Genomic DNA, 8,257 nt, shown 5'->3' on the forward strand with positions numbered 1-8,257 from the left:
GAATGGAACATTCCTATGCTCAATGCAGGGAGGTGAAAACTGGTCAGTGACACTCAAAGGTGTGTTCCTTCCACGGGTCAAGGTGCGTCAAGCTGCAGAAGTCAAAGGTATGCAGGGTTGATTTTACAGTCGTCATGGTCAAAAGTTGGCTTAAACACGAGTCCAAGTGAAGCCGGCTCTAGGCCAAAAGGTGCAAATGGTCAACATGCAATGCAGTAGTACAAGTCAATGCAATGGAGCCTCTAGGGTATAAGGCTAGAACGAAGCAAAGAAGCAAAGAGGAATGAGTCTTCAACGCATAAGTCATGGCGGGACTACAGAGGACTCCCGAGCCTACTCAAATCGGAGCAGCATGGGCAACAAATGCCAGTGAGGTGCTAACTACGATGCCCATGTACAGGATGGCTCTACCATCGTGTCATGATTTAAAGAATCAGCGAGTGAAAATGGCTTACGAACCATAACATGATGGGGTCAACCCTATGGCAGATGTATCGGCAAATGGAGGCTAGTATACATAATGAAACAGAAAAATGGTGACCCTAACCTATATGCCAGTGAGAAAACGATACCTGCCATGACAGGTCAGCAGTCATGGAACCTTCTCGAACTGTCGAAAAATGTCCAAAATGTCCTAAAAAACAAACCAATCTCAACATTCCAAGCTCCCAAGTTAAAAGTCACATGAGGCCAAACAAAATAAAATTTTGAAAAAATTTTGCATTTTCAAAACTTACAAAAGAGATTTTGGACTCACCATTTTCACCATTTGAGTTTGAGAGCAAAAGATTTGGAGCAAAAGGAGCAAACTTGCCATAGCTAGATTTAACCGTTCAAATTCATCAAAAACCTCCAGGTAACTCTTATACTTAGCTTGCAATTGATTGTGACTAGTTTTAAGATTTTTGATTAATGTTTTACCGTTGAATTTTTTGCCGAAAATTTCTCCACGGCATATACGCGGGTTGGTAATATGAAACCCGCGTACACGCGGGCCCTATACGTGGCTGTGTGCACAGGGACCCGCGTATACGCTGCGAAACATTTTTAAACAAAAACTAACAGCTACATATCATTTTTTTTCTCAGAATGCCTGTCACGTGGCATGAAAGAGAGCACGTAGTGGTAGATAATGAAGTTATGAACAATCCAGAAGCTTTAGATGCCCTACGGGGATGCGATTTGCCTAAATTCTTCAAACTGTCGAATATGAAAGCAAACCCACGTCTGCTTGAGATGCTCATTGATTATTGGGACGTCGAGGAGGAAGCCTTTATGATCAATCAAATGCCACTCAGGGTAGAAGTGGAGGATATCTATTTTATCACGGGCCTTTCCTGAAGGGGAGAGGTAGTACGCTCCCGGGGCAGGACATGGAGCAGTCTCACGATAGAGGACTATGTATAGATATATTGCTTGGGACATCCCAAAAATGTTGGGAGCCAGATTTCCATCACACATGTGGCGAGTTTATCACTAAGGATAATCCTGTTCACCATAGCTCGAGTGAACAGATCGTCCTCTCTGCATCAGGCATCACGGCTGACCATGAGCATGGCAGTTGACTGTCTCACTACTGTGTTCGACTGGTGTACTCCTCTTCTTGCCAAAATGAAGAGCCAGCTCACTTCTATCAAGAGGGGATAGACCAAAAACTTTGGATATGGGACTATCCTGTGTACTTTCTTTTTTGAGAAGGTTCCCGCACTCCACCCTAGGGTAGCAGTTTCCATCAGCACCCCACGCGATCCACAGATGGGTTGATGGGCTGATCTAATGAAACGTCTGGGGTGTGGGGAGGTCCCAAGGATTGCCTTTGACGATGACCTCTTCACCTGGTTGGATCAGCAGATCATCACCGTGGATGACTACCCCTATGTTGGGCTGGATTTCCGAGGAGATCCTGATCTAGCGTTACCACCGAACGAAGCATGGGGTGAGATTGGTAAGAATTTTTTGATTTTATGATTTTGTGGATTTTTCAAATATAATGATGAATTTTGAAAAATATTTTTGATGAGATTCAAATGACTGATATAATGCTCATGTTCCAGACATTGTGCCGGTACGACCAGATGGATTCCCGCGGCATGGACAGCGCAGCCGAGGAGCCGAAGAGGCGGCTGCTGATACAGAACGGACTCTAAATAACGTCCAGCGACACTTGGCGAGACTGAGCTACCGAGTACCGATGGCTGCCATAGAGGACCTTCCTGAGGATATGCAGCGTCATGTGGTTGGAATGCCACGTGACTGGGTTCGCACTTTTCGGCATGTGGCCAATGCGATAGTTACCTACTTGGCCGCTCATCCTGAACCGGGGCATTAGATATGGCGGACATGATTATGGGCATTTGAGTCCCAATTTTGTATATTTTTGGACACACATATGTACACTCGAGATGCTTTATGATATATATATATATATATATATATATATATATATATATATATATATATATATAGTTCGACTTTTTGATGCTTGATTTTATTGTGATGAATGATTGATGTGCTAGTCTAATGCCTGATTAGGGATAGAATCAGCTAACCAATTATGAGATCTTGGAATGTGCAAATAGTTAATATAGGTAAATGATCTTTGCAACAACCTCACCCTTAAATACTGGCAATATAAACATGGATCCCTTACCCGATAAATGTTGTTTAATTGTGACACTATCAATTGAGAATCAAGATAAACTACCAACGAGTCGATCCCATGAGAGATTGCCTCGGAAAATAAATTAATAACGGCAGTATACTCGGCCATATTGTTTGAAGCAGGACCGATGCATACGCCTCTTGATACCATCAATTGACCAGTTTGATAATAGAGTACCCAAGCTGCGGAAGCAAGATTCTGAGTGTGCCGACTAGCACCATTGGCAAACCCAAAATAGACCAAGTCATCCATCAACACCTGCCACAACAGACCAAAAAGTGCTGATATCAAAAAACTCTCGATGATATATGTACAAATATACATAAAGTACAAAGAAGCCATTGCCTGGCCAAAACTAAGCAAAGTACTTCTTTAGATAGAGCCCGTTGCAGGGCTCCGCCAACTTGTTTCCCTCAAAATCGATTAACTCATACGATCCTTTTTCTAAAACTCGTTTAATAATAAAAGGACCGTACCACATAGGCTTAAATTTGCCTGCCCCCAAGGTGTCTTTATCTTGGTCATAGACCAACACAAGGTCACCTTCAGAAAAGACTCAAGGACGGATAGATTTATTATACTGCGTTTTGACCCTTTTCTTATGAGCCTCATTTGCTGTGGCCGCATCTCGACGCTGCTAATCGAGATGTTCTAAGTGAAGGAGGCACTCTTCGAGATTTGAAGTCTCTGGAAGGAGATCAACAGCTAACTTAAGAGATGGAATTTCACATTCAACCAGAAAGATAGATTCCATCCCATAAACCAACTGAAAAGGTGTGAACCTAGTAGCAGTCTTCACGGAGGTCTAGTATGCCCAAAGAGCCGAATACAACATAACGTGCCAATTGGACCAATTTTTATCTATTGTCCACTAGAGGATCGTCTTAAGAGTTTTATTTACTGCCTCAACCTGTCCATTGGCCTGAGGATAATAAGGAGACGAATGCTCGTGGCGGAAACCCAATTTGAGAGCCAATTCAGACATCAGTTGATTCTGGAAATGACTGCCATGATTAGTGACAATCTCTCTCGGGATACCAAATCTTGAGATAACCTGATTAAAAAGGAACAATGTTACTGTGTCACTATCGTTCTTGTAAGTAGGCATGGCCTTGGCCCACTTCGTAATGTAGTCTACGGCCATGATAATGTACCTGTGATTCGCCGCTGAAGGCGGATTACAAGTCGTAAAATCAATACGCCACTTAGTAAAGGGACCGACGGTGACAACGAGAAAAAGAGGAGTTGGATGCGGGCGCATCTTTCGAGTAAATATTTGAAAAGGGTGACAGCGTTTGACCGCTTCCACACAGTCTTTAAAAAGTGAAGGCAAAAAATAGCCAGCACGTAAGATGCGCTGGGCTGTAGCAAGCTTTGATAGATGACCACCACAGGCTCCACTGTGGCAGTCATTTAGCACTGACTCTACTTCTTCTAAGGTTAAACAGTGCCGAAGGATTGAATCAACCCCTCGATGGTATAATGTGTCAGCAATGATAACATAATTTTTAGCCAGGTGACGTAATTTTCGACGTTCATCCTTGGAGAAGGTAGAGGGGAACTTCGAAGTCTGGAGATAGACAATGATATCTCCATACCAAGGGTCGAGCGAAGAGATGAGGAATAAATGTTCATTGGGAAAAATTTCCTCATAAACAGTATCCTCTCCACAAGGCAGCTCAGAAATTAGCTCCGCGAAAACCATGGATTTCTTAGACTTAGCAGACAAGAACTCGAGATCAAATTCTTGCAAAATGACTATCCATCGATTATATTTGCCCCCAATCACTCGCCTACTGAGAAAAAACTGGAATGGATTGACCGCCGCTAAGACAAAAGTTTTGCGTAGCAGGATATAATGACGGAGCCGCTGGACAGCATGGACAACTGCCAAGGCCAATTTCTCAACCGGAGAATAGCGGAGTTCAGGACCTATTAAGCCTCGGCTCAAATAATAAATCACATGCTCGATGAGAGCATCGTCTTCCTGAATGAGAACCATACCAATGGTTGATTCTGTTGCAGCGAGATATAAAAGGAAGTCTCTACCATAATCCGGTGGACTCAAAAGCGGGGCAGAGACTAGTGCCTTTTTCAAAGCATCAAACGATCGTTAAACAAAGTCGTTCCATACAAATGGAACTCCTTTCCATAGCAAACGCATGAACCCTTTAGTGATCTCGGCATAGTTTGCTATAAACCGTCTTAAGAAATTAGCCTTCCCTTGAAGACTTTGAAGTTGTCGAATCGAGGACGGGGGAGGCAACTGAACTATTGCCTCAACCTTGAAGGGATCAACCCGAATCCCTTCATTTGACACAATGAACCCTAACAACCGACCAGGCGTAACCGTGAAAATGCACTTGTTGGGATTCAACCGGATTTTATAAAAACGACATCGCTCGAAAACCAATTGAAGATGACTAGGGTGATTAGTTCTCTTTCGAGAATGAGCAGTGAGATCATCCAAGTATGCTTTGATGACATGTTTGATGTCGTGGAAAGCATATGACATGGCCCGCTGAAAAGTAGCTCCAGCATTTTTAAGACCAAAAGTCATCTTTCTATATGCAAAGGTACCCAAGGGACATATAAAGGCTATCTTATGTTGATCTTTAGGACGGATAGAAATTTTATTGTAACTAGAAAAACCATCCATGAAGGAAAAAATCTCATTACCCGCACACTCATCGATAATGTGATCAATGAATGGCGCGGGGTAATTATCTTTCGGACAAGCCTTGTTTAGGTCCCTCAAATCGATGCATACTCGGATTGTTCCTTGCTTTTTATCTACAGGGACTGGATTAGAAACCCAATCAGTAAGAGGAACAGGGTATATGAAACCCGCCTTTAGCAGCTTCTCAACTTCAGCTTTGATAGCTGCTGCTTTCCTAGGGTTAACCAGCTGAAGCCTTTGACGAACTGGTTTGGTGTTTTCATACGTCTTGATCTCATGTTGAACTATAGAAGGATCAATGCCAGGCATTTCTTCATAAGACCAAGCAAATACATCTCAAAATTCCTTGAACAGGTCGGTGTAAATTTGAATTTCTTCAGGGGAACATAAATTCCGATGGAGAGATTCTCGATGACGTTAGGGTCCCTAGAGATTTTTTATAGGTATCGTTTTTGAAATCACCGACATATTACCTTCGGCACGAAAGTGTGCTGGAGCCAAAGGATTTGACACCATACAAACATCACTAGTACAGAGCTCGGAGAATCTAGATTCTACTTCCTGCAATGGAGGAAGAAAGAATGAACGATGGTGTAAGTCTTCCCAAGGTCGACCTATACCCATCATTACTTCGAGGATTTCTTCTTCAGAAGGTAACACTGAATCTAAGCAATCCAAGGCAGAGGTAGAATCAAGGCTCCAAGTCGAGGCCACATCACCATGTAACTCCTCTTCGGAAAAAGGAGTAGAATGGTCGTCTGCAGAGTCAACGATAGACTGATATCTAAGCTCAACTGCAGATATAGGGAATGCCATTCCATTTACTTGTCTTTCAACTAATGTGGTCGTAGGTGAAGGCAAGGTCCAAGGGTCTGAAAAATAACGAGTTCGAAAGAACTCTTCTCGAGGAGACTCCTTAAATGATGAAACGACATTAATTTTAGAAAAGGAGAGGGAAGATCAAAGGTACCCATCAATGAGGAATACATCCCCACTCCCAAATTCTTAGTAGGCGGGCGAGGGTTATCCACTAAGGGAACAGTAGAGTCAGAGCTTGCTTGAGGATCAACTGGACAATAATCCAATTGATCAACCTTAACGATTTTCCCCTCATGAGGAAAGCAAATGACACGAAACAGAGTCGAAACAACGGCGTCCATTTCGTATACCCAGTTCCTTCCTAAGAGGAGATTATAGTATAGGTTAGCATCTACGACTTCTACTTCGATATTGACGATCATCCCCCCAACACATATAGGAAAGGCTGAGATAATCCCATGCGGCTTATGAGAATGACCATCAATTGCAGTCAAGACGGTAGGTGAAGGAACAACCGAAGGCAATCCAATAGCCTTCCAGCACGACATCGACATGACGCACGTGGAAGCTCCTTCATCAATAATGGTATGAAAAATGTTGATTTTTTGGTATGTAGACTTTATTTGGAAAGCCATATGATGAGGGAGTCACTTTTTGACATTTAACATGTCAAAAGTAAGCACTAAAGAGTTAGTTGGATCGACTGCCCCAATCGCGGAAAGTAAAGCACTTCGCTGAGCCGGACATGACTGGAGAACCTCTAAAGCAGACATGGTGCATGGACTCTGAGCCAGATCCTCAACAATGGAGTAATTCTGGGTGGCCCTAGCATTAGGATTAATAGTCGCGCATTTAGCGGAACCTTTTGGTATCCGTGGTCTAGTCTCAACAGGGGGTCGCTCAATATGAAGGTCAGTATTTATGGGAACAGTCTTGTCCTTGGAAGTTTCGGCTTCACCATAATCACGTGACCGAGTAGCCACATGGACATTAGAACCCATCATGAAATCATTTGATGTTTTTTCCCCTTCTTGGTTGCCCCCTGCGGAGGTACCAGGATTTGAACTCGCACCAGCAAGAAGTTGCTGCCCTTGGGGGAAAGGGTTGGTTAACACAGCCTGAGAACTAGAGGTCCCTTGATGCCCTAACAAGCACTAAGCGTCTTCAATCTTAAGGCAAAGATGAGTTAAATTGTCTCCACTGCAGAACTTGCATGGAAACTTGACTTTCTTTATAGACTCATTTCTACCACCACCAACGTTGTTGCCGGATTTATTTGCATCAGGCTTCCCATCCTGGTTTTCCCATTGGAATTTTGATTTCCTTTGGGGTTATCAGATTGGACGACGTTAATCAAAGAAGTTTGGGAAGCCGGGGGATTAGACGATGTGACTTGGTTGTTAGAAGCAGTTTGTAAAGACAACTGTTGTAATTGATTCAACAAGTTCACGGTAGCTGTGTCTACCGACCCAATGATACCATCCGCGTGGGGACCTGGCTTTGACTTAGCTATGTCAACCTTAGACCTAGGAGCATCTAGCAAGTATTTTTGTAGGATCCCAGACTGAGAGTAGATCAATTCTATTTGCTGGGCCCTAAAAATGGCTTGCTCCTCAGAATAGACTCCAAACATGGAGACATCCTTAGAGATCTCAGGTTGTAAAGATTTCAAAAACCATTCGAGACGGACTCCGGAGGGATTTCGGCTTTAATGAGCCTCTTTCTCCGTCTCCATTCCTGAATATGGTCAGAAATGTGAGTTGCCTTATCTTGACGAAAAGTGGCCAGAAGTTCAATTCCGACATCATAACGGATAGGCAACTGGAAATGATTTAAGAAAATATTGGCTAAGTCTATGAAAGAATTAAAGTTGCCCCCGAGCAACTCTATATACCATTTGGCCGCATTACCAGTCAAGGTGCGCTGAAAAAGTCTCAACCTTATCGAGTCATTAATAAGGGAGTTAGATGAGCACCACAAATGGAATGTGGTTACATGGTCGCCTGGGTCCTCACCACTCTTCCTTTCGAATTTTGGAATGTCCGAAGGGAGTTTGGTTGGGACCAGAGGCCAAGCCAGATTGTACTTGATTGGAT

Source organism: Pinus tabuliformis, chromosome 7 (assembly GCF_031772625.1).
Source record: "Pinus tabuliformis cultivar Carrire ecotype Pingquan chromosome 7, CPIR1, whole genome shotgun sequence".
NCBI classification, from domain to species: Eukaryota; Viridiplantae; Streptophyta; class Pinopsida; order Pinales; family Pinaceae; genus Pinus; species Pinus tabuliformis.